The following is a 23,202-nucleotide window of genomic DNA, read 5'->3' as shown; positions in this document are numbered from 1 at the left end:
GGAAATTTTTTTAGAAACCCCATTAAGAGAAAATCGCCTTTTGAAGGCTAAAAACCCAAGGCAGCCTTCTGCCTGCCTTGGCATTTCAGCATTCTCGGCATGCTGTAGGGATAATAATGAATTTTTTTTATTGCCAAAATTGCCCTCATAGATTTATCTAATTTCCACTTTAACCCTTCTTTTGTTAGAAACCCTAGAAGCAGTGGTCACGCTAACCCCTTAAGCTCCGCTCGCTTCGCCTCTCTCTCTCTCTCGTTGCTCTCTGTTCACCGTTTTCTTCTCTCGTGATCGCCTCTTGGTGGCCTCTCTCTTCGCTTAGAACCAAGTCGTTTGCCTTGCCATGCTCGCCTTTGTCTTCGCTCGGAACCCAGTTGCTCATCTCACCTCGAATCCAGGTTATTTTGCTTCGATTCCTTCTCGTAGTGTTTTTTCTAGCTGTGATTGTTAAGTCACTTGCCTTACTAGTGTTTGGCTCTCTCTTTGCTCAGAACCAAGTCGCTCGCCTCGCCGTGCTCGCCTTTGTCTTCGCTCGTCACCCAATTGCTCGTCTCACCTCCAATCCAGGTTCTTTTATTTCGATTCCTTCTCGTAGTGTTTTTTCTAGTTGTGATTGTTAAGTCTTTTGCCTCACTTGAAGTGCCATGTTTATGCAAGATGATTAATATGTATTTTAGCATTTCTTTGTCAAACATGCAGGATAGGGAAAACGGAGATCTATTGGTTGAAGTTTTAAGCATGAAAATTGTCGGTTGAAAGTGTGAGCGAATGATGGAAGGAGAGAAAGAGGACATAAGATGCTCAGGCAAATCCAATAGAGAGGGTGGCCTCTATGAAAGACTATAATTGTCATCTAAAAATGGTAGCATAAATCCACAAAATACCATTATCCTAAAATAAACAAGCTACTCCATGAAACTTGTGTATGAATGGCGTGATTGATTTGCTCACCACCTGCTTGATGAAATGCTTGAACTGAATTGAAATCGTTTTACTCGATAGACACTATTTGGTGGGTTAATTAAGAGGATGACTTCTACCATATTTCATCTTTGCTTAGAGTATTGCTGGGCTCATTTGCTCTATGTTCTGTATTTTACATTTCGTGTAATGATTCGATCGTAGATGGTATGTTGTGTATCGTTGGCTGTTTACAAGTGTCTTGATGATAAAGCATGTTATTTTGGTTTAGGATAAGATATGTAGGCACTATTGTTGAAGTTGTACTATTCTGAAATTGATACGTGAGTATTGAAGTTTCTGGGTTAAAGGGAAAACAAAAGAAGTCCTTGGATTTATTAAAAAGAAATAAATAATGGGAGGGGCTTGGTCCGGGGCTTGAGGCTTTCTTTTGGTCTTAATGGTTGAAGTTTAGCACAATAAAAATGGGTTTGGTTTGCTTAGGAAGAGGTACCAATTTTGTTCCGAAGGGGAGATTGTCATAGATCAGTGACCGGTGATGATTAACGGGAGATAGCGTCATTCTCATCGAGTGTGGGATGCAGATTATCGTTGTTGAAGCTTTGGTATTTTAGAATATACATGCATAGTGAGAAGAAATTATGGTAATAGCTGGTGGACGTGGAAGACAATGATAGTAAAGAAAAGAGAAAAAAAATGTGGTCTTGTTTTATGATCACAAATTTGGCAAATATGGGCTTGATTTCATTCAAATGAATTTAGATTTAGCTAAGTTTATCTGATTTGGGAGAGCCCTCATCTAATCAAGGAAACACCTTTAAACTTTTCTTATGCCGTTTCCCAAAAGAAACCCAATTTGGGAGGGTCACGACAGAGTTTCATGCCAGAGTTCAAACAACTCAAATGAGAGTTGATGATACAAAATTTGTTGATAATTCAATCTAATAAAAGTTTGTACAAAACTCTAATTTAGACTTGATAATTTTACATAGGAGGTTATTAAATTTGAAGCAAGTTATGCAAATAAAGTTAGTACTAAAATTTGTTAACATACAAAGTACGAACAGATGTTGTAATTTTATAAAAATATTGATAGATTATCTACCATTTGTGCATATTAGCTTGTGGTTCCTATAGTTTTGTTAACCTCTCTCTTCGCTCAGAATTGAGTTGCTCGCCTCTTTCTTCGCTCAGAACCCAGTTGCTCGTCTCACCTTGAATCCAGGTTCTTTTGCTTCGATTCCTTCTCGTAGTGTTTTTTTTATAAACACAATAGGTCTCTCTCCCAATTAATTGCCCACAACCATGTCTGTAGCTTTATGTTGGATGTCGCATTGTATTGTAGCTTTAAGTTTTGTCTATAAGTCTCTTTTGCCAATTAATTGATTTTCCATTCTGAACACTCCATGATGATTTTGTTGGACATCGGATTGTGCTATAGCTTTATGTTATATCTTTAATGTTCTGTCAAAATTTGCATACACATGTGTTCATTCATGTTTACGGAATTGAGTCATACTTTAATCTCGTTTGTTTGCATTTTTCAAATGTGTTCGTGGTTATTTTATTGGAAGATGGCAAGTTCATCAAAGAAAAAGGCATATTGAAGCCTGGAAGATGTAGAAACTTTTTGTCAATTGTACAGTGAACAAATTGAAAAAGGCAATCGTCCGGCAAGCAATAAAAGGGATGGATGGATAGTCATAATTAACAAGTTTGAGGAGCTAAGGAGCAAAAAGTTTGATAAAAATCAAATGAAGAGTAAGTGGGATAATCTGAAGGAAGAATGGAAAAAATGAAAGCAATTGATTCAAAAGGAAACGGGACTAGGATGGGATCCAAGGAAGAAAACCATTGATGCGAGTAATGAATGGTGGAAGAGAAAAATTAAAGTGTTTATCTCTACTTTTGTTACTTTTTTCTAAGTTCATATTTTATGATACAACTCATGAAAATGTTTTATTGTAACGAGCCAATCCTAAGCTTAAAGTCTTTCAAATGAAAGGCATACATCCGGAGGTTGAAGCATTGTTGGATAGAATGTTACAAGGTATAGTTGCTACCGGAAGTATCACATGGAATCCTGCCCAAGGTTTATGCAATAATGAGGATATTGAAGCCACACAAGCTAATATTGGTGATTATCTAGGATGTACTGTTGATACTTTAGAGTGTAATATAGGTGAAAAGGTAGTTCAACCAAGTCAAAGTAAGAGCCATAAAAGAGCGGCGGAGAGTTCAGTAAGGCAAGCTTGAGGAAAGAAAGAAAAAAAAGTGACTGGACCGGCCAAGTTATCATCGCAAATTGACGGACTTTGTCCACCTATTGAAAGTAAAAGCAATGCGACATCTTTTGCAAGGGAGTTTGATCCTTACAAGGAAATTATGCAAACATTGAAAGCCATCCCTGAGACTAAGCAAGACCAAAAGTTATACTTTTTTGCACTCTCACATTTTGCTGAAAAGAAAGACAATAGGCAAATTTTCATGAACTTAGATGGAGATGAAGAAAAGGTCGAGTGGCTCAAGTTTAAGTTGGAAGAGCATAATAGTCATCGTTAGGATGTTAGCTACTTATTTGAACTCTTTCTACATTATTGTAATGTAAGAATCATTTTCAATTGGTGTTTTGCACTCTGTTTGTACTACTTGTGAACTCTATTTCTATTTATGTTCTAATGTGAGACATGTTTTTAGTTAGTGTTTTTTTTACTAGGTAAAGTTTGCATATATATAATGGATGATATAATTGTTCCATCGATGGATGATCTACATTATTCATCACTTTTCTTATTGTGACTCTATATTTTGTTACTTTGACAGTTATGGATGATTCTCCTGAAGGGGAAAACCATGAAAATGAGGAAGAGAAATTGTAACATCCTGAATTTCGACCTATTTCCGGAATCAATGAAATAGGTGTTATTTCTCATTTCATTTTAGTAAGTCTCGCCCGGAACTGATCATTCTCGGGATACTAACCTTTAGGGAATGGCTACCTAGGGAAATGTACGTGGACCTAAGAACTCGATCATGAGTCGACCTTCGGTGACGATCGAGGTCGCCATGACTCGAATAACCCTAGGTCGATACGCGTAATCCCTAAACAGCCGCCCATTAGTGAGAGACCCTAAAATTGAGATTGGGCGATTTTGATCGTGAAATTGGATCCGGACTTGGATGTCGATTTTCGAGGTCGTGCCCGACTATTTTTACGAGGATGACGTCATTTTAGTGTGGCCAATGATATTTGGGGTTGGTATGGTCGAAAAATGGAAATTCGGCCCGGGACTGGAAAATTACGATTTTGCCCCTAGGCCTATTTTTGGGTATTCCGAATTTTGGAGATTTTGGAAATTAAATTTGGGAATTAATTGTGGATAAATATCAGTCCCAAAATATTGGACCAAAATGCCCTTGGATATTTTGGCTTAGGAGAATATTGGCCAAGTAAGGAGGGGCAAAATTGGAATTTGGAAAGTTTGGTCAAATTTGATTATTTAAGTCAAGAAACCTTCTCTCTCTTCTCATTCCTCTCACTCTCCCTCCACGGCAGCCCCTCCCCCTCACCGAACCAGTTTCCTTCCCCATCCTCTCCCCCATACCGATTTCGCCTTCCCCCTCTCTCGGCCGCGTGGACGCCGATCACCGCCGGGAGACCGTTACCGCCGCCGTGTGCTGCCGTGAGCCACCGGCCAGCCGTCCCACCTTCCCGCTCTAGCCGAGCTAGTCTAGAGTTCGGGTAAGTCGCGATCTAATCCCTATTTAGGACGTCGGGTATTTTCGGACTCGTTCGGGTATGGTTTAGAGGATTTAGAGGTTGATTAACGTGTCGATAATGGTTTTTGGTGGTTGATTGTGGTTGTTGATGGCTGATCATGACTGTTAGCGGTTGTTGCGATTTGGATTAGATGTCGGGAAATGAGTTTAGGCGGTTGGAATTCGGTAGAAATCGGTTCGGGCTTGAATCCGTGAGGTTCGGGGTGAATCGCGGATTCGCGGTTACTGTATCCGCCCGGTTTGCTATTTTTGTAGAGAATTTTGTGGGCCGAATTTGAGAAAGTTTTCTTCATAAAAGTTGTTCCCAACATCTTGAGATATAACATAATTTAATTTGGGAATTTTTAGAAATCATTTGAGGCCATTCGAAAGTCCATCTTTGGACCGAAATGGGTCTGCCCGATTTACTGTTCATTAGACCTTTGGGTCTGTTCGAATTTTTATGAATTTTTCCAGACCTATTTTCAAAATAATTCATTCATAAAAGTTGTTGGGGACACTTGTGGTTATAACATATAAAAATTTCAAAGCTTTTCAAGGTGATTTGGATGTTGAAAGAAATGTATTTTGAGGACAAAACAGTCTGCTAGAGCGAACAGAGTTTGGTCTGACTTCGAGGGAACAAAAGGCATGGTTGCAGATTGAACCGGATTTCATGTTGTTCATAAGAAATGTTGATCAAGATGTTTTTTATGACATATCTAAAATTTAGAATTTTTGGAGTTGGTTTACTATTTATTTCAAATGGATTTCTGTCACTGCACAACTGCCCAGTTTGGATCCGATTTTACATATTCTCGATTTTTCTCTCTCTCGAGAATTATTCGGTGTTATCGTGGCATTTTGACGGGTAGTTTGATGCTTGAATGAGCTCGTATGTGTGATTGTGTGGCTATGAGGTGTGGTGGCGTGATTGCGCATTGAGTTCGCGTGCCAAGCTTGGGTGTTTGTGTGGTGTTTGCGTGATGAGGGTGGGAAATTGTGAAAAGTATGTGCGAGATGTGAATTTGTGTGTGACCGTGTGTATGTGTGGCCATGTGATACGTGTGTAGAGTGTGGAACGAAGGTACGTAAATGTAGGATTGATGGGAAAAGTAATACCCTGAGGCGTGTTCGTTTACGCGGGGTAAGGTCCGTCCTGAGGCGTGTTAGTTTACGCGGGACGATGCCGTCCCTGACGAGGTGACGATGCCCGGCCCGACGAGGTGACGATGCCTGACGTGGTCAGAAGACCATTGGCTTGATGCGTTTTACGCGGGCACGGTAGAAGGAAAGTGTGTGTACGATTCCGTCCTGAGGCGTGTTCGTTTACGCGGGACGATGCCGTCCCTGACGAGGTGACGATGCCCGGCCCGACGGGGTGTCGATGCCTGACGAGGTCAGAAGACCGTTGGCCTGATGCGTTTTACGCGGGCGCGGTAGTGGTGGAAAGGTCGAGAACGAGCGGGATTTGGCTTGACATGTGAGGATTGTGAAAGTGATGCATGGTGTGAGTTAGTGTGCGAGTGTGTTTGTATCGCGTGATGCAGTGCGCGATTATGGGGTAAAATCTGCTAGGCATGGTATGGGACGTGCCCAAGTGGGTTTTGCTTTATAATCGAGGCACGCGCGCGGCTGTGATGTATTGCTGTGGTATGATTGGCGTGTGTATTGATATGTGGAAAGTGTGTGATGGCATGTGTGCAAGAATTGTATGTTGGGATTGTGGGCTAACGTGCATGGTGCTTATGCAGAGAGTCCAGGTATATGTGAATGTTTGATTGCTGGTTGTGTGGTTGTTTGGTTGCGCGTTTGGATGTGTATGGAATTACGTGATAGCCTAGGTGGGGCTTAGGTTGTGACTTATTGAGATGTGATCTCATGGTTGTTTCAACCAAATCATTTCAGAGCCCCCGCCTGAATGTCGAGATTGAGGTCGACTCGGAGTCGTCAGGTGAGCAAATAGCTGCGGAGGATTCAGGTGGTGATGCCGAGGACAGTGAGTTAGAGTGGACGCCTTCGAGAGGGCGTAGGGGATAGTTCTGGGAGGAGGACGCGCCCCATTTTTGGATAGTGCTGACCTAGAGAGCTGATCTTGATATTTTGGTGGTTTGGAGTTTATAGTTCGGTGTGCTTCTAAATTATTTTGTGGTTTGTATTAGCGGATGATGTAAATATTTGGAAGTGTAATATATGCTTGGTGGTTTGACGATTTGTTCCTTCCTGGTGTTCTCCAATTTTAATGTCCGGGATTTTTGATTGCTTCCGCCGCGAGTTAACTCTGATGGATCGTTGGGTCGGCGACGTTATTCCTGGGACGTCGCACTCTGTTCGACCGGAGGCGGGATGTCGCGGGCTCGATGGGAGTTCGGGGCGTGACAGAAATATTAGCAACTTGTGGGAGCTGGTCAATCTACTATCATTTATCAGGCAATATACAATTACAAAGTACCTTGTATGACATCGTCATATACAGGAAATGCATGGTTAGAAGAGCTGATGAGGGAAGATGCTATTCCGATAAGGTTCTATCAAATGTTTATAATAGATAAGATTGTATTTAATAGTTTAATGCATGACTTAGTGACACGCCATGGTCTTCAAGGAACTAGGAATATTGATGTTATAGAAATGCTTGGAATGTTTCCTCACTTTTTAGGATACAGTATAGGTAACATGTTAACCCAAGAGCGTTTTCAACGCTCTGGGAAAACCATAAGTAGGTACTTTAGCTTAGTATTAGATAAAGTATGTGAAATGGGAAAAGATTTGATCCAACCAATTGATCGGCAATTTAGGGAAGTTCCAGAGAAGACCAGAAATAATGGAAGATTTTATCCATATTTTAATGTACGTTTAGATTATACAATAGAAAGGAATAACTAAATATAAATTTCGATTGTACAATAATGTTTAGGTTTTCGTTTCAGGATCGCATTGGAGCTATTGATGGCACACATATCCCAGGGGTGGTATCTTTGTACAATCAGATTCGTTTTATTGGTCGAAAAGGAACACCGACTCAAAATGTATTAGCGGTGTATAATTTTAACATGGAATTTATTTATGTTTGGGCTGGTTGGAAGAGACAAGCTCATGATATTCGTATCTTCTATGAAGTCCTCGGAAGATGTGATGTACAATTTCTTCATCTTCTTCCAGGTTCGTTATTAATGGTTTTTATGCATTAGAGCATTAGTATGTATCAATATGGTATATGTTGATTAAATTTATATAATATTTGTGTAGGTAAATATTATTTGGTAGATTCCAGATATCCAAATCAAACAGATTATTTGAGGCCATATAAAGAAGTTAGATATCATTTGCCAAAATTTCGACAAGGTCCGACACCTTCAGGTTATCGAGAGATATTCAACCGTCATCATTCCTCGCTAAGATCAGAAATTGAGGGAGCCTTTGGTGTATTGAAGAAGAAGTTGAAGATTCTAACGCATATGCCAATTTATCCGTTTGAGAAGTAAGTGAAAATTGTTATAGCAGCAATGACCTTGCACAATTATACATGAAGAAACGCCGTCAATGATAAACATTTTGCAAGAGCAGATTTGGATTCCAATTATGGATATTCAGTTAATCTTGATGATGTGAATGACGGGGTTAGTGCTTTAAATGATAATCTATTTTCTAACATGGCATGTTTACGTAATCAAAAAGCCATGAGTTTAGTAAATACTTAAGGATGCTTGTAAATTTCAATGATAATCTATTTTTTTTCCTCGATGCATATTTGACAAGGTTTATTATAATTAAATTACTCTCTTTTTGCAAAGATGTGGTTTATTTATTTATTAATTTGTTAATAAATTTCTTTTACATTACTCTAAATGCAAAAATATAAAAGTTACGGTCATTATTTTTTTTCAATTTTAAATAAATTAAAATTAAAAAACTTAAATTGATCAAACCAAAGGACTTCCTCAAATATATATTTACCAAACAGCATTTTCTCAAAGCTGCTTCCCAAAGCACTTTTCAATTACAGTTTACTAAAAAGTCTTTGCATTTCACCAAAATCCTTTAAATTAAAGACCTTTGCTTTTTTCCAATGGCTTTCCCCAAAAGCCTTCCCAAATGCGGCCGTTCCGTCATTTCGTCGTGCGGCACGTTTTCCTGATAGCTTCACTGTGCCGCATATTTCTTCTCTGTGCGGCTCTCGGCTTGTGCGGTTGCTTCGCTTGCTGAAGAAAGAACCCACGCCTTTTATGTGTTGGGTTTAGAGGAGTCAACAAAAGAAAACTTTGACTGGGACCTACACCCTATTCTTCTTGGCTTTGAAAGTTGTCGTCCACTGTACACATTACAAGACTGCAAACACTGATATATTAAAATAAGAAAAAATATCACCAAAAATCTTCAATTATGTCACTTATGATAAATTTACCCTGAACTTTTATTTTGTGACACGAAAATCCTAAATTATGCTACTTGTGATAAATTTACCCTGAACTTTTTTTTGACACAAAAAAACCCCAAACTATACCACCCGTGACACATTTACCCCATATTATTTTGGCCCATGGGCATTTTCGTCTTTTTCCTTTTTTCTTTTTTTTTCTTTTCTTCTCTCCGGTGGAGGAAGCCAGCCAGGGGAGCCCTCGCCAGATTCGACCCTTGCCGGGTCTAGCGATGGTTGCGGGCGAGGACGACTCTCGCCGACGTCGAGCGAGGGTCGCCCTCGCCTAGTCGGGCAAGGGCAGCCCTCGCCCGACGCCGGCAAGAGTCGCCCTCGCCAGATCCGCGCCTAGGCATGGGCGACCCTCGCCAGATCCAGTGAGGGTCGGATCTGGCGAGGGCTGCCCTCGCCGGATCTAGCGAGGGTTGCCCTCGCTAGTGTCGAGCAAGGGCGACCCTCGTCGGCGTCGGGCGACCCGCGCCGGCGTCGGGTGAGGGTCGGATCTGGCAAGGGCTGCCCTCGCCCGCCCAGGCGAGGGCGACTCTCGCCTAACGCCGACGAGGGCAGCCTCGCCCGACGCCAGCAAGGGTCGCCCTCGCCCAACGCCGGCAAGGGTCGCCCTCACTCGACGCCGGCGAGGGCAGCCCAACACCGGCGAGGGTCGCCCTCGCCCAACACCGACAAGGGCAGCCCTCACTGGCTTCCTCCGCCGAAAAGAAAGAAAAAAAAAAAGAGAAAAACAGAAAAAGGAAAAAGACGAAAATACCCATGGGCTAAAGTAATGTGGGGTAAATGTGTCACAGGTGATATAATTTGTGGTTTTTCGTATCACAAAAAAAAAAGTTCAGGGTAAATGTGTCACAAATAGCATAGTTTGGGGTTTTTCATGTTACAAAAAAAGTTCAAGATAAATTTATCACAGGTGGCATAATTTGAGATTTTTTGTGGTATTTTCCCTTAAAATAAAATGAGCCACATTTTGTCTTGTAGTGGCAGAAGACTTCTCCCGTATTTTTCCTTTAGTTCGCTTAAAATAAATAGGCGAAGAGATTCCAACCAAATAAAAAAAACTTTTCACATATATATCCATATGCTATTAAAGAAATTTTTTTTGCATTTCTTTCTTATTCAATCGGGTCGGATTTCATAACAGCTCAAACTCGACATATTTTAACATGTTGTAATTGGATTGATATGCAATGTCGTATTTAATAACAAAAGGTTGTTATTTCCTCCATCCGTGGTTAGACAAAAGAGAGAGCCTTCCGCTGGCTGGGATTTGGATCAGGCCTTAGTCAAGCCCACAATTATACCCATGGTTGCCTATCATGATAGAGCTGGATTTTCTTATTAAGGTTCATTCGTTTCATAGAAAAGGAATTATTTAGAAAATATTTTCCTAAAAATGACCACTTATATTACTTACAAAAATAAGTGCACAAAAGTACTTTCATATTTGATATAAATTGCTATCGATAATGAAAATATTTTCTATTGACTAATGATTTCATGCGATATAAATAATTATTTTTAGAAATATGTTTTTAAATCATTCATTTTATATGAAACAAAAGGAGCCTAAATATCATTAACCAAGCTAGTACAAACTATCTGCAAGCCCTTGTGGCTCAGGCCGTCCTAGGCAGGACAATGGGCTGCTCAGCCTGTGATAAAAAAACTTCCTCTAACCATATGTTTTGATTAGTAGTTTACAAAAATTGGACATCAATCACATGTAATGTTAACTGAACAAGATGTCTATGTTTGTATCAATGTCCAACCCAAAAGTTTAAGCCAATGTGTGAAGTGAAGTCACATGTATATAAAGGGACTATAAACCCATAGATATATATATTATATTTTAACTAGTGTAACTTGTTCTGAAATTTTATCTTTATCATCCTAGTCAATTCTTGCATTATTTGCTTTACCATATAACTAGTGTACAAAATACACAAAGATACTCAAATTGCCTATATTTCCAAACGAATTGACGAGTTTTAACTCAATTTGCACCAAATCTAGTCCTTTAGTTTTTTGGTCGGGTTTGCTCTCATACTTAGAGAAAATGGTACCTTAGGTTGATTAAGCTCTCGCATGACCTTATTAGCCTTACTAGTAAGATTTCGTATCCAACAAAGGTTAGTTGTGGCATGGATCCATTGCTCCAATATGTGGAACAAAAAAGGGACACATACCATCCCTTGTCTAAAATTTACGACAATAAGAAGACTTCTTCAGAACATGACATATAATGGAGAAAATATTGATTATTTGGTCGTATTTTGGATTCTATCCATACTAATATGAATCAAACGCAGTTAAATCATGTCACTGTATATTAAAATTTGAAAAATTCCTGGGAGATAAAGTCTGTAATGGGAAGCTGCAATGACAATATTCTTCGTCTTTGGCTTCTGTCTGTTCCTCTCCCACCTCATATTCCAAGTCATGATGATATATGAATTCATATTCATAATTTACTTGATGACAAAAATATTAATTGAAAAAAAAAAAAAGACTCGCTCTGCTTGAATTGATATAATAAGTAAGGTGAGTTTTGCGCATATGAGGATATGACCACTCTAAATGGGCTGCTTTGATACGCTACTGACCCTACTTGATCTTATTTTCCTTTCGGAAGATTTACTAATACGAACTAAATATTAGCTTAAGCGTTTCATTATATAATAAAACAACTACAACCCTGGGAAATAGAACGGGAGTTACAAATTGCATACCCCTTACCATATAGTGAATTATGAACAATGATATGTCAGGTCCAACCTACGGTAGCGGCAAACTAGGGTGTGCATCGAATCTTGAGGTTCATATGGAGTTTCACATGTGCCAATCATAGTCGGATTCCGAGTCCAACGTGATATGACAAAGAAAAACAAGAAAAAAAATTGCAATTTGCACAAGCGAGCCGCCTCGAAATAGAAAGTCAAAGATGCCATAAACACCAATTTAAACAACCCACAAATCTCTCCTTTGGTCCCGAAGAGATCAGTTCTTTAATCAACGATATTATCTAAGCAAACGGACCACCTAATCATCCACTCACCTTCTCCCTCTCTCTCTCTCTCTCTCAGAGAAGTCAAGTCACTGAGCAACATCTCGCAGAGAAGCCAAAAAAGATGGGCTTTGAGAAGAAAGATCTGGATCTGGTGCTGGTTCCGAGTGGCTTGCTCATCATGTTCGGGTACCATCTCTTCCTCCTCTATAGATACCTCCATCAGCCTCACACCACTGTCATGGGATTTGAGAATCACAGCAAGCGCTTCTGGGTTCAGGCCAACATGCAGGTCAAATCTCTCTCCTTTCAGTTCAATTTTAGTCCGCTATACATTCTTCGATCGATTAACGATTGCCTGGGAGCGCAGTCGAATTCGAACTCCCCCGATTCTTTCACATCGGGCCGTCAAAAACTATAAACTGCGATCTGCGTCATCCTCTAATTGGTCGACCTTTGGTTGTGCAATCAGCTTTGTATAAAATTCAAGAAAAGGGTCATTGCGAAAAGAGCCGAAACTTGATCAATTCGGGTGCTTGCGCTGTTTCTGTGCCATTTCTGATCAATCAAAGCTCAAACTATTAACACAATGTGATCTTACAGGTTGAGAAGAGGGACTTTGGCACATGTCTCGCGGTCATATCCGCCAACATATCGGCGGCAACGTTCCTGTCCACCGTCTCGCTCACCCTCAGCTCCCTGATTGGCGCTTGGATCAGCAACACCACCAACAACTTCTTCCAGAGCGACCTTGTCTACGGCGACACCCGGCCCACCACCATCTCCATCAAGTACATCTGCCTCCTCATCTGCTTCCTCCTAGCCTTCTCATGCTTCGTCCAGTCGGCCCGGCACTTCGTCCATGCCAACTACCTGATCAGTACGCCAAGCCCAAGCATCCCTCCGAAGTCCGTCGAGTTGGCCGTTATCCGAGGCGGCGATTTCTGGTCTGTCGGGCTCAGGGCGCTGTACTTTGCTCTGAACTTGCTTCTCTGGTTCTTCGGACCAATACCCATGTTTGCTTGCTCCATTGTCATGGTCCTGTTCTTGCACTACCTCGACTCGAACACGGCTCCATTGATTGAGCACGAGTTTGATGGAAGGCAAGTGGTGAAGAAGGTGGAGCACAGAGTGTCTGAGATGGCAATGGCCACTAGACATACCGTCACATCAGAATTGAATCGGGCGTGATTTGTTTGTATATTGGATTTTTCTTGAGGTAGATAGGCAATTATAAATTGTATTAGTTGTTATAAAATACTGGAAATAAGTGTGGAAAGGGACTTTATTATTTGTACCATGAGCTGTAATTTTCTCCTTCAGCCCGTTTTCCCAGAAGTTTATGGTCGAATGACCTAGTAGAATCGCTAAAAACTCTCGATATAAGTAAGGGTGCGCCTACAATCTCCACAGAAACCCTTTATTGGTTGCTTAGTCCGTGATTGATCACAAAATAAAAGATCTCAGCCATTAATTGATTTTTATACAGTATGAGACATTGTATGAAGACTATGTTAAATCCTCGTAAAATGAACAAATGGGGTTTCGAACAAAAAAAAACCAATTGGGAAAAATATCAAATCAATATTTTTACCTTCATTTTTTAAAAAACCAAATATGTACCTAGGTTTTACCTTTGAAGATCACTTTGCACCTTCACATTAATTATCATTGTATCCCTATTTACAAAAATGTCATTCCTTTTCCAAAAAGGGTCATACCCAAATCCGTAATTCTTATGTCAATCTCAAACACTCGAAGACCAACTAAAAACCAAATCATCGCAAACCCTCAATAGGATGCTAAAATGAGTTTGCAAGGAGAAACAATTTGGTCTTTTCAATAAAGGATTTTGGCCTAGAGGTATGTGAATCGTACTCCGTATAATAGAGGTATGGTAATGGTTATTGGAATAAAAATAAAGTACATTTTCTATATGTTTTCTAAACAAATCTAATCTTTCACCACCATTGACCGTGGTTAGGGGTGAAGTTTTTTTTTTTTTGGTCGAAAGTAAATTTTCATTTATATCTCAAGATGACACATGAGATGCTCAAAACAAACAAATCCCCAACAGCAGAGTAGATCAACAAACCACAATCTGCTATGAAAAGCACACTCTTATCCCATAAGAACAAATCTGTCTCAGGCAGTGCGCCCCTAGGTTCAATGTCTTCAATACCATCACCGTACAAAGACAACAAAAAATAGGTTGATCGAGCTCCCGAATGTAGATCTAGACTAGGGGAGGTTGACGAGCACGAAACTGCCTCTAAGAAACTCCTAGATTTAGATCTAGATTGAGAGATGAGTGCTTCAAAGCTTGGAGAAGTCATATAACTGCTTCTAGTAGTAAGAACTCACCGTATTCTGAAGGAGCTGAAGCGACGCTTTGATTCTTAACGATAGAAGCGGAAAACATGTCCAGGGAGCGAAGAAGAGTATCAATAGCAAGCAAAAGAAAAAAACCTAGATGAAAATAACAAAATACTCCCAGATCAGATTGGGAGAGAAAATCTTAACTCGAGTTGAAAAAATGGAGCCTCTCTTGCTGAGAGTTATTACTTGATTGAGGGAGTTTGGAATGGAAGAGAAAAGATGAATAGCCGAGGTAGAGTTGGGTAGGGGATTAATACCACATTTGATATGGTTGCTGTCATTTGGATTAAGCATAATGACAATTAATAGTTATAAATAGCAATACATAGGGGAGAATAACACTATAAATGCCAAAAGTTGTGTACGGTGTTCACTTTAGTACCAAAACTTTTTGCCAGATTACTTAAGTGCCAAATCGGAGAAAAAACGATCACTTAAGTGTCACCGGCGAAATATTCCGGCCAAAATTAATACGTGACTTTTTTAATTAAATTTCAATGCCTACGTGGCTTTTCCATTAAAAAAGGAAAGTCCATGTGGACGATGGGGTGGCCTTAATTATAAAACGACGCCACTCTCTCTCTCTCTCTCTCTCTCTCTCTCTCTCTCTCTCTCTCTCTCTCATTCAAGTTCTCATGGTGATTGAACCACCCTCTGCAGTGATGCTACGACCGCCGAATCTTGCAAATCTTGCAGTTCATGACCTTCGTCTTGAAGCAAAATTCGTCCTCCAGGCCGGACGATGCAGTCGTGGTGATGCTGAACTAGGTTCGACTAGGCCGGATGGATAGGGACTCCTCCTTGTCCCTGGACAATTGTCGCAACTTGGCAGAGATGAAGAGCGAGAGGATGGAGATTGCGCTAGGGTTTACGAGTTCCTTCACGGGATTGGGATTGTTCTCAAAGGGCTAGAGCTTCCAGTCACGATCGAGGTCAAGCGAATTGATTTTCTTCACAGATTGGGGCTAATGATCGAGGACATCAATAACTTTCCTCTCGTCTTGGGTTGCAGCGTGAAGAAGAACATGATGTGCTCAATTTGCTTCTATGCCCTAATTTAGCCCCAATTTGTCAATTTGGGGAAAAAATGGCAAACGAGCTCAGAACGACTCTCTCTTATTCGACTTTGTCCCTCGTTCACTCTCTCTCTCCCCACTCTATCTCCTTCCTCTGAGATGTATGTCGACGCCTTGACTGCCTCACACTATCGACGATACAGTTGAAGAGGGCTGATATTGGGGAGATGCAGAGATAGATAAGATAGACGGTAGATTCTCTTACGCGACAAGCAAGTTTTGAGAATTTCGATTATCTTCAATTGTTATCCGTAAAAAATCATGGCTTTTTCTGATGCTTTTTTCGAACTAAAGTTTCTGTTTGTTAACAGAGTTCGATTTTGATTCCTTGATTTCGATATTGACGCTCTGTTTCTTGTTATTAGTCCATAGGGAGTTTCACTCGAGGTGTGATCCAATGGCTAGCGCTAACGCAATTGCTAGGTCCGCCGCAAAGGCGATTATCTCGATCGTGATGGACTCCCAACCGCAACCTTGGAACGGCCAGAGCGCGATTCCCCCGCCGGAGCTTGAGTTCGTCGACTACAACGGCCTTGTGAAGGGGTGCACGCTCAAGTACATCAGCCACGTGCGGGAGCAGTCCATGGCTTTCTTCCCTCAAATCTGTTCCTTTGTGTTATTCTCAATTTCATATTCAAGTCTCACTAATCAAAAACGATGTAAATGAATCTGAGGTTCCTACTGTGATTTGAACATATGATGAACACTTCAGTCAATAGATTTAAGCAACTTTCTCAAGTACACTTCACAACTTCATAGAGACATTTCAACAAACAGCTTGCATGCAAAGAGAGGAATGAAATTACCTTGTTGAGGAGGGGTTCTCGGTTGTGCTTATTGGTCGAGCTACACAAGGAGGTGCAGCTGATTGATGTTACTGGTTTGTATTTGCATCAGCACATGTTTGTGCAACTTATGCAAGCACAAAACTACACCATCACTTGTTTTTGCTGGTACGTGCTTGGCACTGAAATGATCACTTTTTAACAATGACTGGCACTAAAGTGATCGCTTTTTAACAATGACTAGCACTCAAGTGATCACTTTAAAAAAAATTTGGCACTTAAACGATCACTGTTTACAACTTTTAGACGACATCGTTTAGGGGTTATATGTTGACTGGGCATGCCGACGAGCAACGTAGGATTAAAAAATTAATAAAATATGGTCACGTCGGATTTCCGACGACTCATATTGGAGTTGTCACTTAAGTGATCATTTTTTTGAAAAGGTGACACTTAAGTGATCCGATAAAAACTTTTGGCACTAAAGTGAGCGCCGTGCACAATTTTTGGCACTTCTACTGTTCTTTTCCCCAATAAATTGCTATTATCTTGGAAAAGGGTGACAAAAGAAGGACCAACGTGAATATTATTTGGAATTTTAAATGGCCCTACAAAATAGAGAACTAATCTTTTATTTTTCTTTTATAAATTTGTTTAATAGGTTGTTGGAACCTCTAAATAAGAAGCTTCCAGCATACTAATACAAAATGGTGAACATGCTCTTTATGTGGTGGTCTAGCATCAGCTAATCCGTCAAGTCTGACTCTTCTAGCCAGTCGTTGGTATAAAGCCCATCTAACTTTCCAAAGTCAACAAGAGCAATTATATATTACACGCATCTCTGTCTATTATATCTAGACTCTTCTTTTGCTACGTGCAAGAGATGGCGAACTCCACACACTTTTGAGCAAGTTAGGTGCTTGTGTATAACGTCGAAAAAGTGATGCCATGGTGTCGTTTCATTTTGCAAATTCAAGCTCGCTTTCTCCCACCTAACGTAATTCAGTGAAGGATGTCTTACTCCCTGTACAAGGCCCACTCATAAAACCCTTTTTTATAATGCAAATGTTGATTAGCTTGGACACTTCACCGCCGATGGGACATTTATTTTTACATTGGGCGTCACCTTTCAATAATGGGTTCATACCACAAAAAATTCTAAATTAGTACAATTATGATAAATTTAAATCTCAACCCGGTACATTTGTGATAAATTTACCCCAAATTAATTTTTTAACCACAAAAAATCCCAAACTGGTATATTTGTGACAATTTTACCCTCCATTAATTTCCGTTAAATTGGATTAATACTACAAAAAATCACAAACCGATACACCTGTGATAAACGGAGGGTAAAACCTTAAACTGTTACATCCGTCAACTGTTACGTGTCATCAAACTCAGCAATTTGACTGTAAATTTTAACGGAGGGTAAATTTGTCACCAGTGTACCAGTTTGGGATTTTTGTTGGTCAAAAAAAAATTTTGGGATAAATTTGTCACATATATATATCAGTTTAGGATTTTTTGTGATATTAACCTTTAAATAATAGATAAAGAAAATACTGTATGCAGGAAGATTTTCATCCTTCCATATTACATGACTAGCTGGACACTCCACTTTCAGACCCCAGTTGAGTAAACTAGGGTTCTTGCGTGACTGAAAAAGGAATATGGTGAAGATTATGAAATATACGAAGATTAGTTTACCAGATTAGTTTATAAATGATGTCATAGATCCCAAACAGGTTTTTTTAACAAGTGGAACGCATTTAGTGTCAAGGAAAAAAAATATATCACATCACTTAGGGGCTGTTTGGTAACCTGCCAAACAGTACCCGATTCTATTATTTTGTTCCCCCTAACAAAAAAAGAACAGAAATCCGTTTGGTAAATTTTTTGTTCCCGGGTATAAATTTGTTCCCAGAATCAGTTTTGGAACAGAATCAAGAATAAATAAATAAAAAGTTGATTCTTGATTTTGGGAACAAGAATTAGAAATGGAAAAGAAATTTTTTTTTCCTTCTTCTTCTTCTTGGTGGGTCTTCTTCATTTTTCCTAGCCTGTGGCTGGCGAGGGCAGCTTGCGGCTTGGGCGAGGGTCGCCCTCGCCTGATCTGGCGAGGGTGGCCCTCGCCCAGGCTGCGATCTGCCCTCGCCGGGCCTGGCCTGTGGCCGGTCACCGGTGCCGGCGACGGCGACCTAGCCATGAGCCAAGGAAGAGGAAGAAGAAAAAAAAAAGGACAAAAAAAAGAAAAAAATATTAAAAAATTCAAAATATTATTAATAAAAAGGTCATGGATAGAGCCTATGTGACGATAAGGCAAAGGTGATATAAGTACTATCGAACTCTATCACATAAATAGCTAGCTGGGATATCTGTTGTAATTGGATTAAGATCCGATGTCGTATGTAATAAAAAAGGTTGTATTTTCTTCCATATGTAGTTAGACAAAAGAGTAATCATTCGGTAGGTTGGGATCGTATTGGCCCCTAAAGTGAGGTCTAAAATTGGACATCAATCACATGCAAAGTTAACTAAACATAAATGTGTAAGATGTCTATGTTTATACCTTGCTAATCAGAATACTGGTTAGAGACAGAAGAAAATTAGAGTAAAAATGATATAAGTACATGCATCTTTCAAATCCCGAGAAAAATTAGAATATCCACTAGCAAGATAAGGGGAAAATTGTCCAAATAGTTCTAAACCTATTGCACTTTTGTCAATTCAGTCCTAAACCTTTCAAATTTGCCAATTGAGTCCTAAACATTTTCACTTCTTGCCAATTAAGTCTATCCGGTCAATTTTGGCCGCCCAGAGCTGACGTGAATGCCGGCCGTCTGGCCAACGCCGACGTGGCAAGTTTTTAATATTTTTTTTCCTCTTTTTCTTTTTCTTTTTTTTCTGGTCTTCTTCCCTATGGATGGTCGCCGAATCGGCCAAAGGTGAGGGCCGGCGACGTGGCAATTAAGTCTATCCGGTCAATTTTGGCCGCCCAGAGCTGACGTGAATGCCGCCGTCTGGCCAACGCCGACGTGGCAAGTTTTTAATATTTTTTTTCCTCTTTTTCTTTTTCTTTTTTTTTTTCTGGTCTTCTTCCCTATGGATGGTCGCCGAATCGGCCAAAGGTGAGGGCCGGCGAGGTCAACCTCGCCGACCCTCTGGTGAAGCTAGTCCCCGCCGGCCACTAGCGAGGTCGAACTCACCGTCAGCTGGGTCTCCCTCGCCCAACAACAGTGCGGTCGGCCTCACTAGATTTAGGTGAGGTCAAGGGCCTTTGGTGAGGCTCGCCCTCGCCAGTGGTCGGCAAGGGCGACCTTTGCCAAAGACCGGCAAGGTCTCACCTTTGGCCGGTCCAGTGAGAGGGAAGAAGGGCAAAAAAAATAAAAAGGAAAAAAAAGGAAAAAAAGAAAAAGAAATTTTTTTTGAAAAAAATATTAAAAAATTAAAAAATTGCCACATCAGCGTTGGTCGAATGGTCGACGCCAGCCAATGTCAGCACTTTCCAGCCAAAATTGGTCAGATGGACTCAACTGGCAAGAAGTGAAAAGGTTTAGAACTCAATTGATAAACTTGAAGGCTTTAGGATTGAATTGGCAAAAGTGCAATAAGTTAAGGATTTTTTGAACAATTTTCCCCAAGATGAGCATCAAAACATTGGAACTTGCTTAGAGAAAGTAAAGTTTGGGCTCCACTCCATCTGTTCCAGTACTTCAGTGGGCCAGGAGGGCCCTGGAACTCTGGGCCAGTCCATGGTGTTATATGATATTTTCGGTAGGTACAGTGCTAGTTATTATTTTAGTTAATATGCTTTATACTATGCTATTCTATACCAATAAAATATTATCATCATGCTAAATAGAGGCCTGAAATAGAAATTATTTCTAAGCGATTATAGATAGATGTCATGTATTGCATGTGACATATTCTTTTGCATTTACACTCCCTTTCCTTTTGTGGGAGGGAATCTTAACAACTTCGAAAGTTAATGTCTTCAAGTAAGAATGAAATCGACAACAGAAATCAAAGTCACCTATATGTTGGAGAATTGGAAGCTTATATGAGATCCTCCGTCTTCGGCTTCTGTCTGATATTCTCCTTCTCATATTCCAACTCGTGGTCTATGTAGTAATATGGACACCAAAAAGTGGTTAACTTTTTAAGATTATCAACAAATGGTGAGTTCACTCGATGAGAGCAAGATTACATCAAAATAGAAATCGTTAATGAACAAAGTAGTCGACAACTTGGAGGGAACTTACCGATAAAGTCATCAAAAACAGACATTACAAAAGTTATCGAAGAAAGCCATTCACCAATGTCGCGACCCTCCCGAAGATGAATCAAGTAGGAGTTGGTTAATGGATTACTAAGCTTATACCTAGATCGAGTTCTCTCAAGCTCATACTAATTAGCAACTTAGGTACAATATTTAGTATGCAAGTCATTTTCATTTTGGAAGCATCACTAATCATTTTTAGTGAGTCGATTAGAAACCCAAATGTGGAAGATTACTTTACTTCTACAAACCAAAGATTAAATGAATTCAGTGACTTGATTACGCTAGATTAATTTAAAGCCCTTTCGGTAACTTTCTCTTTTATTTTCAAAAATATTTTTGCAGGCAGCTTGAATCGATTTTAACCTAGCCACTAATATGTGAGGTGATCATGCGGGTCCGCAACCATTGTAATAAATAAATTACAAGGAAGAAATGGAATTGAACACACCAACACAATCAATTGTTTTTTGGCATTTTCTTTATCTTAAAATGAAAACTAACCTATATGTCATGCAATTTTAATTAAATGAACCTAACATGCAAACTATATGACATGCATATGATATTTTTGGTATTTTTATTAAAACTCGGAATAAATAAATTCCATTATTTAGACATGTAATCTCATATAGGAAAGAAATCTAATTTATCCTAAGATGATATTTTTGGTTTTTTATTAAATTCGTAATTAAAAATTACTAAAATTCCATTATCTAAATTAAGATACTTTCTAATTTAAACTAGGAAATAAACTAAATCAAATCCTAATTTAGATTGGAAACCTATAACAATCCTCTAGGATCGATCTAAATATGAATTCTACCTCAAACTACCCTAACTTAGCTATGAAATCTTATCTAAATCTACCTTTAACCAGCAAGATTATCTAGAAAAATATATCCTAATCTATTGTGAGATTTTTGTATTTTCTTTTAAGGAAACAATCAAAGAAAGATAAAATTCATTGCAAAAAGAAAAGCATTGAGAAAAGATATGCGCCAACACTCGAATCGATTCAAATTTGGCAACAAATAAAACTGACAATCATATCATATGGCATGATGATCGGATTCACTAATTTTTCGTGCGGTCGCGAATCGTATCTCGGATATAAGATCGGACTGTTGACCATATGCACATTGTCAAATTGGGAAATAAAACAAATTTAGATATGCCTAGCATCTCAAGATAATCATGTTAGATGACAATTCGTTCAAAATAGGCAATAAATCTACAAAATCAAATCGTATAAGGATTATTACCTAACTTGAAGATTTTCTTCCAAATTCGAACTTGACGGTTGATCACGCAACGGTGGCCAACGGTGCAAGCTCACGATGGGGACGGCCGTGTGCAATGATGGTGAGGGGAATCTCAGTGGCCGGCTCGTGGATTACGACAAAGCTCGGTGTGGCTGGCCGACAATGGCGTACCATTGGGACTCGGCCGAGGAAGGACTGCTCACGATAGCGCTCGGCTCGGCAAGGTTGGAACTCGGTATTTGCAGCAAGGACCGGCGGCGAGGGACAGCAGCTTCGTCTATGGGCTGGCCAAATTTTGCTAGCATGTGGGCTTAATAATAGACTTTAACCCTTTATGCTTTATTCTGATTAAACTCAAACCATTTTAACCTTATGAGCTAAACCCAACTCAATTAAAGCTCAATAACCCTGATTTTTAGGCTTGAAATTTCAGCCACTACTTCCCTTGTTCTGGCAGAATTTTGCTAAAAGCTGGCCGAGTCCACGCGACCAATTCAGGTCCATTCACCACGGTCCAATGCAAATGCAATTAATGAACTCAATGATAGTGAATGCTCCTAAAAACTATATGTTATGAAATTTAATTATATTATTATTTTTGTTTAGAGGCTAAATATTAGTTCCTAATTTTCTATGCAATTAAACCTTAAATGATTAGTCAAAATGTAGGTGTCAACAACCAATGAAAGAGGGTCATCAACAGCTAGCTAATGCAAACTTTGGTAACCGTTGGAGCTCGTCGAAGACAAACATGATGGACGCAAGCAAATGAGTGCCAGTTGGCTATTCCTATAATCTCGGAATTTGTTACTCCTTATGCATAACCACTGATAGATAATAAGGGATCGTGCTTAGGATCTTCGAAAGAATGATGCTTATTAATAACTGTAAATAGCACTAGGAATTTATTCGTAAATTCAAATTCTTAATTGTTTGCAAATAACTGCAAGTTGTGGGATGTAAATACCCACATTGTAATCGTTGTAAAGATTATTCAATCAATCACAAAACACGTGTTCTTGCAAATTTGCTTACCCCGTTAAGGTTTCCACAATTTAACATTCCAGTACATGTAAAATCCATCAATTTCATCATCATTATTAGATTTTCTCTTTTCGGTCAAACGCATAAAAAATTACATATCAATGTATATTCAAGCTCAAATTGATGACAAAATAATAATTGAAGAGGAAATACACTTGCTAATCTTTTGCAGAATATTAAGCTAAATTGGTTGCCTTATATGCTACTGAACCTATTTTTCTGGAATCTTATCTCTTTTCGGAAGAGGCTTTAGTCCCTTTT

The 23,202-nt window shown here is 39.6% G+C and overlaps 2 long non-coding RNA genes and 2 pseudogenes across 2 annotated transcripts; all 4 read left to right on the top strand.

Annotated features, from left to right (window-relative positions):
* Positions 1-70: 70 nt before the first annotated feature.
* LOC130139345 (uncharacterized) lies at positions 71-941 on the top strand. The gene is made up of 3 exons (XR_008817586.1): positions 71-395; positions 489-564; positions 697-941. It is a non-coding gene; the product is annotated as an uncharacterized LOC130139345 (long non-coding RNA).
* Positions 942-2,886: 1,945 nt separating this feature from the next.
* Positions 2,887-3,786, top strand: LOC115680565 (uncharacterized; annotated as a pseudogene).
* Positions 3,787-12,104: 8,318 nt separating this feature from the next.
* On the top strand, positions 12,105-13,407 carry LOC115680470 (uncharacterized; annotated as a pseudogene).
* A 1,717-nt stretch (positions 13,408-15,124) lies between these two features.
* Positions 15,125-16,277, top strand: LOC130139372 (uncharacterized). The gene is made up of 2 exons (XR_008817588.1): positions 15,125-15,756; positions 15,931-16,277. It is a non-coding gene; the product is annotated as an uncharacterized LOC130139372 (long non-coding RNA).
* The last annotated feature ends 6,925 nt before the right edge of the window (positions 16,278-23,202 follow it).

This window comes from Syzygium oleosum, unplaced genomic scaffold, assembly GCF_021117445.2.
Source record: "Syzygium oleosum isolate NSW1041296 unplaced genomic scaffold, Sole_v2.1 Sole_v2.11, whole genome shotgun sequence".
Taxonomy (NCBI): Eukaryota; Viridiplantae; Streptophyta; class Magnoliopsida; order Myrtales; family Myrtaceae; genus Syzygium; species Syzygium oleosum.
This window is presented reverse-complemented; position numbering and strand designations above follow the sequence as displayed.